Consider the following 14,414-nt stretch of genomic DNA (forward strand, 5'->3'; position numbering starts at 1 on the left):
TAGAACAGGCAATCCCTCCATTTACATAGAACTATCCACACTACATTGAGTTTAGACTGAGGAGCCTGGAGCTTGCCAAAACTTTGACTTTATCAAATGTTCTTTAATAGCCCAGGCAAAATCAACTTCCTTTGACTGCTTTAAGAGCTTTCCTTTCTTTTCTGCTTGGGGTTCATATGGCATGTGCATCACTTGGGTCTCTGAGTACTTCCAGTAGGGCATTAAGTGAGTTAAGTGAGGTCTGTTGTATGTCTGTTTTCTTATCCTCTTTCAATAGGTTGTTTGGGCTAGCAGGTATACTGCTTACATAGTTATGTGTTTGCATGCACACAGCTTTCACATATTCATGTGCTTGTGGCTAAATATTCACACAAGACAAAGCGATTTTGAAATAATACAATTTCCTTCTTAAACAACAGTGCAGTTTGCAATTGTCCTAATAAGGCAAATTCTTAGCATAGGCTCAAGCCCTGACAAGATGCTCAGTTCTGTCCAGCAAGTATTCCTTTTGCAGTCTGGGGATCCACCCTGCTACAGGAATTAGGGGGAATTGTTACCTTGAAAAACAAGAAAATCTGACTGGGATCTTATGGGACACTGTGCCCCCGATTACAATCCTTTCTGAAATAAAAGATTTATGGTTTCTTCCTAGAAGGAAGCACATCTTTTTCACAACTGGTCTAGAGGTGAGGCAGGAAGGTACTAATATTCTGAAAAGAACCATCTGAAAATGAAAACAACCCACCAACAAATGAATGCAAACAGGCAGTCCATAAACCCTGCTCATCCTGCTGCTCTGTGTGCAAAAACATTTGATGACTTGCCTTAGTAGATGAGACAAGAAACAGGGTCACGGAGGAGGAGAGAGGAGAAGCATCCTGCCCCTGCTTGTGAAGATAAAGCCCAAGGTGGGCTTTACTAAAAACCAGCAAGAGTGCTCCTTCCTCCTCCCTCCACTCCTGAAGCAAACCGTGCTTCCCACTGATGTGGCTGAATGAGAAACAAGCCAGTGACTGAGCTGAGGAAAATGTAGAGGCTGCCAGTGAAGGCATTAAGCCCACATCCAAAACGAAGCACCACTCAATGCAAGAAGGTGTAGATATGTCTGTCCCCCAAGGTTTCCATTCATTTGAATTGAATAAATGATTTATTCATGACAGATATTGTTTAGACTGTAGTGAGTGAGTAGTTTTCTACAACAGGTATGAATCAGAAAGGCACAGGCTCAAGATGTGTATGAAGTCTTTTGTAGCCATGTATCACACTTCAGGAAGCCTTTGATCTTCAAGAAAAATCTTACTTCACCTTCAGTGACATAAAGTACATGCACAAACCAGCAGATAAGACCCCTGCAAGCCACAGTTTCTGTTGTAACACTGACCTCACTTCTGTAACCAAATGTGAGTGACAAAATGGCAGAGCTGAAAAGTACTGGGTGGAAGAAGGACAGGAGTACAGATCAGGACTTTTTTTTATTTATTAAACAATGCTTTCCTGGATTCCAGATAGATCAAATTAAACTTGGATTAATTTTCCCACAAATTGTTTTCCTGTACTTGGCAATCCAATAGCCAGCAAGCACCCTGCATCCAATCCAACAAATTGTTAATATACGGGATTTGTAGGTACTCAAATGTGGGAGATTCATCAGAGCCACTCATAAGTCAGAGGCAGAAATAGACACATGCTTTGCAAACTCATACAGACAGCAATGCAACTACATTAGCAGTAGACATATCAAGAATGGTTTGTGCCGACCCTTGCTTCAGCAAGTAAAGTGCTTACAGCTGCCAGAGGTAGAATAATTAGTGATTATTCCTTTCCCTTTTAAATATTCACTTACTCAGACAAATCCAACTATGCCTTAAGTTGAGTACAGACACCCTTTTCAGGCTAACTGCGTGTTTCCTCAGGCATCTGTATGTTGCCTCAGGTAAAACTCACATTGAAAAGTTCAGTTTAGCTTTTGTGTTGTTTCACCTTTATTACAACTCTACTCAACTGTGGTCATTCAAACTTTGGTTTGTTCACCTTCCTGTTTCATTCCTCACATTACTTTGAAGATACTGGAAAGCATACTGGTAATGTTGTTTTGATAATGACGAAATACAAACTCCACTTCGATTTTCTGTAAATCTCAATTACTATGGTTATAATTTTCCCACATTCAAACACTAGGGGGTGAATCTGTTTAATAAACTGGATGTTAATAACTTCTAAACTGTTATGATAAAAGTGATGTGAAAATATTCAATCAGTGTTTCAAGAACTCTGCAATTGTCACCTCTGTATTCACAAAAATGTTATAAAAAAAGAACATATATCAATGTAACTATTCATCCATTCAAATCCTGCTGGAGAAAGCTAATTTTATTTTTTTCAAATCTATCTGGCTATCAGTGAGTTACTGGTATTCCATTTATATATTGCTAATGAATTATTTTTAAAATTGGATCAGCTGAAATCACTTACTGCTAGACATGTGAATAGATATATACAAGAACTATTTAAATGATTTTGAGTTAACAGTTTTCTTTGGAAAATACGGTTTCACCAAAGTGGTATGATTTTGGTTATTTTTAATCAGAAAATGAATCATTAAAATGGAATGTGTTGAAATATTCATAAGAAGTTTTGACTTCTTCTGAATAAAACCAAAAACCAATTTCAAAATATTCAAGCTTTCATGAAATAAAAAGTGTGTTTTCCAGTCAGCTTTATTTAATGCTTATTAAACATAACATACTCATTTCTGAAAGGAACTATAAAATAAAAAGTGCAAAAAATAATTAGTGGCCTTTTGTGATGTGTTTTTTAAGCCTTTGGAATAGATTTAATTGGGTTTCATTGCATGGCTGGAATGACCCAGTATACCCATTGTTCTTGGGAATATCAATTGAAAGCCATTGCATCTTGTTCTCTTAACATTTCTGAGGAAAGGAGAGAATAGAGAATGATTTATGTTCCCAAGACCGTAGAGAAGACAGTCATTCTGCCAGTTGGGGAGAACAGGATTAACTGGATTTCTGTCCTCACCTCCAGAAGAATTTCCTAAATCAAAGAAAATAATCATCAACTCTATTCAAGTATAAAATTTTTTAAGTTTTTTTTTTAGTTTTCACATTCACTTTTTTTTTTTTTTGAGATAGGAGAGTGTCAAACACAAAGTGCCTCACTTTTATACATTTGGTTCCAACACTTTGCACCAGATCAGTTCTTTGGTCAAAGGCCTTCCCAGTCCTGACTTTCAACCTTGAGTACTCAGTGGAGAAAAATGAGCTGCCAAAGAATGGTTGATAGAGTAGGATGAGAGATGTTGTTAGAAGTAGGGAGACATCCCTTCCTTGCCTTTAAATGGAGAGTAAATGGGCCCCTTTTAAGGTCATGGGGTTAGCCCTGTTTGAAAGCTGATCCTTATGAAGGACAAGTGAAGTCTGCTTACTGGTGTGGTCCCCACAGGCTGGATGAAAATGAGAGAGGAAAGGCCTGGATTGCAGGCTTCAGCCAGGTGGCAGTGAGTGGTGGAACTTTGATATTGGTGATGCAGTGCAAAGGTCTGACAATACTATAGCTTGGCATATACCAGAGTTTTGTTTGCACATGAAGAGTGCAGAAGAGAGAATGCCATCTTTGCCTGCAGTTTTCACAGAGCTAAGTTCATGAAATTGGTCTCTGGTACTTAAATTATGAAAAGGATTGAATAAGAATCATGGAATTTCTTTATTTCAGCAGATAACATTAGAGACAGGGGAGTGTATTGGTACCTTTTTATCACACAACTCCCTCATAAGCAGGAACTTCTACATCCACCTACATGAAAGTTAGCAATGAGTAAAGAGACCTGTTTGACTTCAAACGTGCATTCTGGCTTCAAGTTGTCCATTGCTCAGTTTGTTCACTTTTGAACAAGGTTAGAATTCCATGGACAGAAGAATAGAGAAGGATTATGAGCTTTGCAAAACCAGAAACATCCTGGGGGCAAGACATATGTGGCTTGGCTGAAGAGTCTTGACTAATGGACAAATGATCTGGAATCAGATGGGTTCCAGGGCTGAAATGGCAGGAAGCTGTGAACAAAATGAAAAGGTATGGCAGGCTTCGTTACCTAGGAGCGGAAAAAGACTCCAAAATACGCTCCAAGGTTTCTGCCACTGAGGCTGTGGGTCAGGCAAGAAGATTAGTCTAAGGTCTTGTCTATACAAGAAACAGACAGTTTATATTGTAATAAGGATACTGCTATACCTTCGCTGGTCAGTTCCTCAGTGTAAACAAGCCCTCAGCAAGGCAAATAAATTCTTATGAGAGGAAAGACACAAGGTTGTCTGGGCTTACCCATCTAGCTAAATTGTGGCTATCCCAGAGCTGGTTAGTTCAAAGATAGTTTTCAGTTCTACTTTTTGGGGAAGACCAAGGAAAACTAGTTCTGACAAATGGACATGCTAGCTAGGAAATTGAAGTCCTTCTGGCTTGTGTACATTGAGAGGAGAAGAGCTGCATGTTTCACAGGAATGGCAGTGTACACGTCCTATGACTCATACATCCTCAGCTTGTGTTCTTTAATCCCCATGCCCATGGGATGAAGAGCAATTGTTTAACTTAAAGGAAGAGGAGGACGGATTTTTTAATAAACTTTCAGAATACTAAAGCATTGTGCATTGACATTTGGTCAATGCAAGTAGGTAGTGTTTGATGGAACAAAGCTGGTTAACACTAGCCCTCTAACTCAGGGAGCACAAGATCAAGAGTGAGAAAGACATTTAGAGTTCCATGCCTCCTTGCTAGCAAACAACACCTGAGTTGGTACACCAAAGGATTCTTTTTGCTGTGAAATTGCGTTATAGCTTGATTTTACACTGAATATATTGAAATCTGTGATTAAGTAGCTATGAAGGCAATTAATCATTCAGTATTTGAATCCCAGGAACAACTAAGTAGGTAGGCAAACCAATTAATTTATTGGAGTCCCTATATTTTTTCTAGTATGCCATGGGTTCTTGCACAGGCAATTCCCACCTCCAGCTTGAAAGTTGTCAAGAGGCAAAATAGATGCTATTGTGGCTCTGGACTTTCTCACATGGAGGGCAGAAGAAACACTTTGAAATTAGGGAATAAAACTTCAGAGGGCTTCTGCAAAAAGATCAAAAGATAAACAGAAATGTCATGCCAGCTCTAAAGATGATGATTATGTTGGAAGGTTTGAATGACAATTTAAGAACATATTGAAATGAATGAGGAGGTTCAAACCTCTTGGAGCCATTGCAACAGGTTCTCTTCAGACTCAGAACAAGTACCTGCATCAGCTAGTGTTTAAGCCATATTTATCAGAATTTCTACCTCTGAAACAATCACTAGAAACACATTACACAACACACACATTTGGACCTTGGACGACAAGTAGGCATCAGGAAGAAGCTTCCATAGGCAACAGCACCTGCCATAAAAAATAACCACCTCAGAACAGAACAGAACAGGCAAGCAGCAACAACTATAATAATCCAGTCTAGAGTCAGGGAGCAATTTTCAGTACAAATTCAACTGAACTGGATCTAACTGGCTGTAGCATAGACCTGTATATGTAATCCCGCACATTTTTCTCTCTGAAGAGCTGCGAACTTGCGGTTGCCTTCAACTTTTGCATCCAATACATGAATTCTTACTGTTTTCCCGAAAGCCATTTATTTCTTCATGGCTATTCTGCAAACCTTTGGCTTGATTACCTTTGCTATAATCACTGTTCTGCTGGATTTCCTGATACCCATTATGTCCCCTTTAATCTGTCCCGAATACTACTGCCAAATACTACATGCCATTCCAGCTACATGTCAGTGCTCTCCTAAATACCCTTCTGTGGTTACTACTTAAAATCATTCCAAATTTGAACTTCTTTCTTTTTTTTCCCTTCCTTTCTTTCTTTTCCCTTCCTTTCTTTCTTTTCCCTTCCTTTCTTTCTTTTCCCTTCCTTTCTTTCTTTTCCCTTCCTTTCTTTCTTGTTTTTCTCTTTTTTTCTCTTTTCCTTTTCTTTTTCCTTCCTCCTTGCTTTTTGCCTTACCTTATCCTGCCTCTTGCCTCTTCTCTCCTTTCTTTCATTTTCCCTCCCTTTTCCTTCCCCTGCCCCTTTGGACAGCATCTTGTTTTTCTTTGGCACTAGTATGCTCTCCCCTTATCCCTCCCTTATTTTTAAGGACTAGACATGACTGAACTTCTCCCTGTTGCTTGGAGTACATTACCAGAAGAACCAGGAAAATGGAACTGGTTCCTGTAGAACTAAGCACTGTACACATGTCATAATAACCTCTTCTATTTGACTGTTTAAAATCGCAGCATTGTCCCCTAAAATATGTTCTTTCCTTAAGGTACACTTTCCACAATAAATTGTCTCCCACATCAAGTGTGCGTGTGTAAGTGTGTGTGTGTAAGTGTGTGTGTGTAAGTGTGTATGTGTACAACGATTTCAAGACCTGAAGTAAAACCATGCTAAGATAACATAACTAATGTAGCTGCTAACGCTCTGCTCACTCATATCACTTCTCATTACATTCCACGTCAAGTTTTGATGCTCGGCATGTTTTACTGCTAGAATCGTAAGTACCAGCTTGATTGCAGCAATATCTTTTGTAAGACTACACAGAAAAGAGTACCTCCACTTGTAGTTGTCAGATTTTCAGATAAATTAGTTCATTACCGAGGAAACAATGGTGCTTTTTTGCCACCTTACTTTGAAATTAGTTCAAATATTCTTATATTTATTGGACAGGCGGCATTTACATACAGACTGATGTGTATGAGGTCTGACACAAAGAAACCCAAAACTAGCCCTATAGCTCAGGAACCAAGAGTGGGAGGGGAGAGACAGATGGTTACAGAACATGTTCTAACCTGTCACACTGAGACCAGGCACCACTCGATCACTTCACTGAGTACAAGTGAATACATGTTCAAATATAGATATTTTCTTACCCTTAGCTGGAAAATGTTGGTATGCAAGAGCAAACAGCAAGTTAACATCAAGTTTCTTGTGTAAATGAAGAAATCCATGATGAAAATTTTTCAATTAATGATGGAGGCTTATGGTGAAGAGATCCCAAAGATCAAGTCAGGTGCTTAAAGGAACCCATTTTTTGTTGGTAGAAGATGTGAAAGCAAAGAAGATGGAGATCCTCAACTGCCTTTAAGAAAATGATCTGTGGAATGGCTTTGAACATTGGCCCATCATGTGCAGCTCTGTGTCAACTCAGAAGGGAACTATTTTGAAGTTGATCATAGTTGATTTTCTTTATTTGTTAAATAAAAAGAGGTAGTGGCACAGTCTTGGTTTTTCTTTGTCAGACCTTGTATGTCTGTTAGATGATTGCTACATATCCAGCCTCAGGAAGTTAAGCTTTGGGAAAATGAAGTACTCATCAAAGCAGGAGGTGGCTGGACAGTTTGCATCCAAACTTCCACAACCTAGCCCTTGCCTGTTGCTTTTTTTCCCCCCCATTCTTCTAGAAAGCTTAAGAAAAGAGCCTTTTGTCTTCTTTCCTGTAAAGAGTTAAAGCCACAGCCTCATTTTATTTGCGTTAGACCTTTTATAAGTGATTGTTACCTTTCTGAAGATAGAATGGGATGCTGAAACGGTTTCGTGATTATAGCTAAGGAGTTTTTTCCAAGTGTGCTGACACTATTTACAGGATTCCTTTTGTCTTCTTCTTTGCGTCTTTCTTTTGTCCTACATTATCCCTATTAACAGGATCCCCCCAGTCATATTGAAGGCTGAAATGTAGCCTCTTTTTCCACAAAAGAGCCTGAAAATTCTGATACTGAATGGTGCTGTCAAAAAGGAAGGAAAACTCACCAAGCCTTTTCCAGATGTTAGAGCAGAAACTTTACTATAGGCAATCTTGAGACAGCTAGGAATGGACATAGAATATGAAATCTATTTTGAAATGTACAGTATAGCAACTGATATGTGCCTTTTATGAAAATAGGATTGCCCACCTCTGACCAGATCAGCATTTAATGGATATTGTAAATATTAATTCACATTACAAATGGTGTCTTTTCCATTTTAGAAACCACAGCAGCTAGCTGTAAAGATGAACACTGGAAACAATGTTTTCTTCATAAGTGGCACAACACTAGTATAGATGAGTTATTACAGAAGAAAGTCTCCTTTGAAATACAGCATACTGAAATAAATTAACACAGAAAGAAACTAATCAAAATGCTACACTTTAAAATGTAGGATGTCATGGTGGGCATAGGAAACTGAATAACTTGAGAGATCAGAAAGGGTAGCAGAAAAGAAATGTAAATTTAAAAAAAAAGAATAATACTTTTAAAAGATAAATATCTAAACCACTGGAAGTAATTGGTAAAGATTATTAACCCAATTAGATGCAAGAATGAGCCACGCAGAAGGGTTAAATTAGCAGTATATTCATTGGAGTCAATGAAGCCAGGCAAATTACATCAGTTGAGGATTTGGCTGATCATGTGGAGATGTGGAACGAAAAAAAAAGTGCCGTAAGTACATAGGAATAGAAAAAAACCCAATCTTTTAACAGAGATATATGACCAGCAGATATGTGAGGAAGACCTTCATTTTGTGTTGGTCACAAATTTAAGCTCATGAAAAAAGTACTCAATGGCATTTGTCAAAACTCCTCCAGTGCGGAAGTAGCAGTGACATGTTCACAGATAGGAAAGGTGTGCTCAAAACAAATGAAGTTATTAGAAGAATAGTGTTTTGGCATGCACTTCAGCAGTGTTCAGCTTTCTGCAGTGTGCATCCCTGTGCTCACAAGGAAAATGGAATTTACCCATAAGTCCAACTGGAAATTCAGCAAAAGCTGAAAAAGAAACAACTTCATTAGGAAATAAACCGTAAGCTGAAGTAGTTCAAAAGTAGGAGATAAAATGCATTCTTTTTTATATTTTTGAAAACATACAAGATGGGAAATCAACTATGCCTGAAATGCTTCCATGGGAAACGGAAAAAACTACTAGAGTTGCTTCAAAAAATGAAACTTGGGCTAAATTTGTACCTTATCAATAAAAATGTCATCAAAGTGCATATACCAGACGGATTATTCAGCAATACCAGGCACTTCCCTACAAAGCCACAGATGGCCTCGTTCAATTTTATGGTGGGTCTAGAAAAATTAGATATCAGAAATACTGGCTAGGAAGTAGAACTGAAATCTATCAGACACTGTATATTATGGAGGTTGAATAAGACACAGAGAATAAAAAGTATTTGGCACTTGAGAGCTTAAGTTTTAAAAATATTGGAGTGCTAGAGACAGATCAAGAGATGCAAATGTTGCTTTTAGATCTCAAAAAAGGGGGAAAATGCATTTTTAAAGGGTATTCAAGGAAAAATAACTTCTGTATTGAGATGCGTATATCTAGTAAAACATATAGAGTGGGAGAACTGAAAAATGACTGGTTAATATAGTCAGAGACTATTTGTATCTCACCAATAAACTTGAAAACATTTCACAAAAATCACTCAGTACCTATCTTTTATGAAGACAAAATCAAACTCTTTAAGTCTTCTTCGTAGTGAGTATAACACAATGTTGAGATACAACGTTCCTATACTAACCAGCAAACAGTTACCATGATCCAGAAGGTCAGATACTGTAAAGTGGCTGCAGTTTCAGTCTCATTGTCTCCATCAAAACTCTGTAGAAGTTAAATAAAATCCAGCTGTGTCTTTGGAAAGACTGAATTTCATAAAACCTAATTTGCACTTATAGTAAAGAATACTTTGCTTCTAAAGATTTCAAAGGTGCAAAGTAAATTTAATTAAGCTTCATGGTCACTGTTTCTTAACAGTGAGAAGTGAAGTCAGGATGTGCCTTCCGTTACTTAGCAAACCCTTGTCATGGTAATTATGGATTTCCCCAAAATCAGTTTGTTGCCTGTCTTCTGGTAGTAGATAAAACATCCTTTTGAATAGCCTACATTTTATTCTCTTATTAAATCAAACTGATCATTGAAAAGAGGATATAGACTGACAAATTACCTACTAAAGATCTAGGGCCATTTGTGTTTCATGTTTTAGTTATCAAGGATGTGCTTTGTTGAGTTCCAATCCAGGTAATTTTAACACTGAAAGAATTTTTTCCATTAACTCTACTGGGAATTTGACTGGGCTCTAAGCACAAGGTTTTCTGCTGCCTGCACTTTTGAGACATGTTCTTAAGTTGAAGAAGCAATGACATTTGGTACTCACCAAACCTAACCCAAGGTCTACTATAGCCTTCCAACACCATACACACATTATTTTTGATTCACACCTAAATTAAAAGGCTTTGGAGTGGGATTGGTTCTCTTTTGCAAAGTGACTTCTTGGCTCCTGGTTCTGGTGTAGAGTTTCTAAGGAAGACTGGAGACAGGTATAGAACATAACTATGACCTTACCCTAACATCCGACTGCTGAAGGTTCAGTTTTCTTAAAGAGACAAAAACCTTTATTTCTAAAAGTTGCAAACTCCACATCTGCCAGATAAGGAAGTCACTTCCAATACCCAACCTGGTCCTTACCAATAAAAGCTCTTAAGCTTTCCCAGTAAAATAAAAGTGTATCTTTCTATGGGTCTGCAACATGCAGACAACATACCAAGGTGTTTTTGCAGGTAACAAAGTGATCTTATAGTAAAGAGCTTACTCTTGGAGAATTTTTTTTCTTTTTCTCCACCAAAAATAAAACATTCTAAATTTTGTTATCAAGTTGAAAGTTTTAGGTTTTAAAAGAATTTTCTGAAAGGTTCTTAAGAGACTAGATTTGGATTATTTACATGTAAACCATGTGGAATCCACTGTTCTCTATAACAGTATTTTCTAAAAGAAAATTTTGCTTATTAGATATCCCTTGTCTTTCATATATCGGAGTAGGGTTTCTCTGCTTCTGACCAAACAGTTTCTCTTGAAAGTCCTTCATGTAAGGAAACCCTTGGAGGCTAAAGAAATAAGTGAGTTGCCAGTATAAAGGTCAGAACAGCACATTTCTAATCTTCTTAGATAGGAAAGTGAAATTCTCTCAGTAAATTCAGAACACAATATTCTAGAGAGAATGACATTCTCTTCTCCAGTGAGCTGATAAAATGGTTTCTTCTTGCACAAGGACTGCGAAACCTTGCTCTGGTAGGGTAAAATAGCCAAGAAGAAGGGAAAGGCAAAGTTCAGTCAAACTTGTTTCAGGAAAAGGAAGAAACTCTTCCATATTTAGGGAGAAAAAAAAAGAAGACACTTTCAGTTCTGAGTGGGGACATTAAACAAACCTACCTCACTGTTGATTAAGCATTAATAAGTGTATTTTCAGAGTCTTATTTTCCACATCACTTCCCTTATGGCTCCTGCTCACCAAGACTAGGTTCACTATCCAGTGTAAATGTACCAGAGTTTCACATTACAGTCTATGGAACAATGAATTTGACTAGAAAAATAAAAATTGTGAAGGCAGAATAGCACCATCTTGAGCTTCCTGTGGTCTGCTCACCCCTCTCTGCCTGTGACTTTGCCACCATGGGTCATGTGCAGCCACCAGGGTCTTTCTGGGACGTAGGTGTCAGGCAGGGACATGCAAACCTGAATCATCACACACTAGCAAACAACTGGTCTATGGATCATAGAATCACAGAATCATAGAATAACCAGGCTGGAAGAGACCCACCAGATCACGGAGTCCAACCATTCCTATCAAACACTAAACCATGCCCCTTAGCACCTCGTCCACCCGTGCCTTAAACACCTCCAGGGAAGGTGACTCAACCACCTCCCTGGGCAGTCTGTTCCAGTGCCCAATGACCCTTTCTGTGAAATTTTTTTCCTAACATCCAGCCTAAACCTCCTCTGGCGGAGCTTGAGGCCATTCCCTCTTGTCCTGTCCCCTGTCACTTGGGAGAAGAGGCCAGCTCCCTCCTCTCTACAACATCCTTTCAGGTAGTTGTAGACAGCAATGAGGTCTCCCCTCAGCCTCCTCTTCTCCAGGCTAAACAACCCCAGCTCCCTCAGCCATTCCTCATAAGGCCTGTTCTCCAGCCCCTTCACCAGCTTCGTTGCTCTTTTCTGGACTCGCTCCAGAGCCTCAACATCCTTCTTGTGGTGAGGGACCCAGAACCGAACACAGTGTTCAAGGAGTGGTCTCACCAGTGCCGAGTGCAGAGGGAGAATAACCTCCCTGGACCTGCTGGTCAAGCCGTTTCTGATACAAGCCAAGATGCCATTGGCCTTCTTGGCCACCTGGGCACACTGCTGGCTCATGTTCAGTTGGCTGTCAACCAACTGAACATGAGTCAGCGGTGTGCCCAGGTGGATGAAGTGCCTCAGCCTGGTTGGTCAGAATTTTGGGGTGAGAGAAGGCAAGACCAGTCTGAGAAACTGGAAAATGCTCCTCCCCATCTTCACCTGGCTTCATGATGGAACACCATCCATCTACTCTAGATCAGCTGGGCATGTGCGCATGTTATTTTTCCCTTTGAAGCCAAGAAATACCCTTGCCTGTGTCTTTACTCAACATGGCACAGGGACACAACCCCTGATGAGAAGATGGACGTGGGATGAAATCCATTCTCTCTCTCCCCATACACAGGTGGGGAGCAAGGGTGCCAAGCCCTACGATGGGGTCCACTAGTAGTAGGGTCACTACTGTTCTGCAGTAGGGCTGCCTGGCAGGAGATACTGGAGTCTTTGTCTACACCCCGACGTCCTCAGGCATCCCCCAAGACTAAAACCCCAGCACCCAGAGAGGTGACAACCATCTTCATTCTCTTTAAAGGAGCTGTTAACCCGCCAGGGATAATTAGGACCAGGGGGCTGTCAGCACGGGTAGCCTCTTTGTTGTCATACAAGGGGCAAACCAGGGGGTTTGCCCTGCATCTAAAGCCCTTTCCACTCGTGGAGGGTCCTGCAGTCCCCGGACTTGCCCCCACTGGACACAGTAGCCTGAAGAGCCACGTCCTCCACGCAGCCAGCGGACACGGGGGATCCAGGGAGGCTTCCCCCTCTCTTTTCCTTGTTGGCTACTCTTTTTTTTGGTGAGGCTCTCACAGCCCAGCGTGACCACCCCGGCTCTGGCTTTCCCTGCACTGTGGGGATGGCAGAAAGCCTGTGGGAGGAAGTTACGGACCACCCGACCCCTAAGAAGAAGCCTCTGACCGCCTGCGCCTCACAGTGCCAGGTCTCCCCGGCTGCCTCAAGAGGGACACCCCAAACCCCTGCCTCACCAAAGGGCAGAGGGATAGGGCAGGAAAACATTTTCAGGCTACTTCTATGAAGATACTTTTTTTTCTTTTTCCTTCTTTCTTTTTTTCTCTCCTCCTTTCTCTTTTAGTTCTTTTCTTCACATTTTTCTCTCCATCGTTCTCTTCTTTTCCTTCCTTCCTTCCTTCCTTCCTTCCTTCCTTCCTTCCTTCCTTCCTTCCTTCCTTCCTTCCTTCCTTCCTTCCTTCCTTCCCTCCTTCCCTCCTTCCCTCCTTCCTTCCCTCCCCTTTGTCACTTCCCCCTCCCGAGGTTTGATGCCCAATCCTTCCAAAAGCCTTCCTTTTGAAATGAGATTGTTGTCTGGTGGGTGGCTGGTCGGAAGTCAGATGTTTTGGGGGTTGTTGTTGTGGGGCTGCTCTACTTCCTTTTTTTTTTTTCTTTAAATTTAAAACGTAATGCTGAAAGACAAAGAGGTAAATTATCTGCCTCAGCATTGATGGTACGTCAAAGATTGCAAAGCCCAGACGCTCTCTTCCTGCGAGGAGGATGATTTATAGAAAATTGCAGGCACAACACATGCACATTCTGGCAGCCTTTAAGAGAGTCCCTCCCTTTTCCTTAATGTTCTTTTATCAGCTTCTTAGGAGGTGTCCGCTTCATTTGTCTGCATGAAACCAGTAGTCTTAGAAGGAATCCACAGTTTTGATGTTTTTTTTTTCCCCTTTTCCTTAAGAAGGTGTCTTTAAATCCAACAGTGTTTCTTCTGCCCAGATATTATCCTTCCTTCTCTTTCTCACAGCACTTGTTTGGGGTGGGGTGTGGGGGGAGCGGAAAGGGGAGAGGAGGAGGGAGAAGATCTTTCTCCTGTTTAGTGATTAACTTGAATGGCTCAAAGAAAGAGAAGGTTTAATGGGAGAGATCCTGCCTGTGTGCTTTGTACTCACTGCAGTCTTGTGGATGGGAAGATCGCAGAGTGCATGGGTTTAATATTTGACTAGTACCTGGGCGACAGATTTTTGTTATTTTATTGATGTCATTAGCATTTCTGCATTTGGTCTTCAGCTGAGCTAGGAGAGTTCAGACAATGAAGTTCTAACATGCCTGACTTCTCCCGGAGACAGTAAAATCTGGACTCTTAAGAAGGTCATCTCAGCTTCAACACTCACATAAAACTTACTCGGAGCAGGGGAGGGATCTCCCCCTCCGCCCAAACCGGAGATTTG

Source organism: Phaenicophaeus curvirostris, chromosome Z (genome assembly GCF_032191515.1).
Source record: "Phaenicophaeus curvirostris isolate KB17595 chromosome Z, BPBGC_Pcur_1.0, whole genome shotgun sequence".
NCBI classification, from domain to species: domain Eukaryota; kingdom Metazoa; phylum Chordata; class Aves; order Cuculiformes; family Cuculidae; genus Phaenicophaeus; species Phaenicophaeus curvirostris.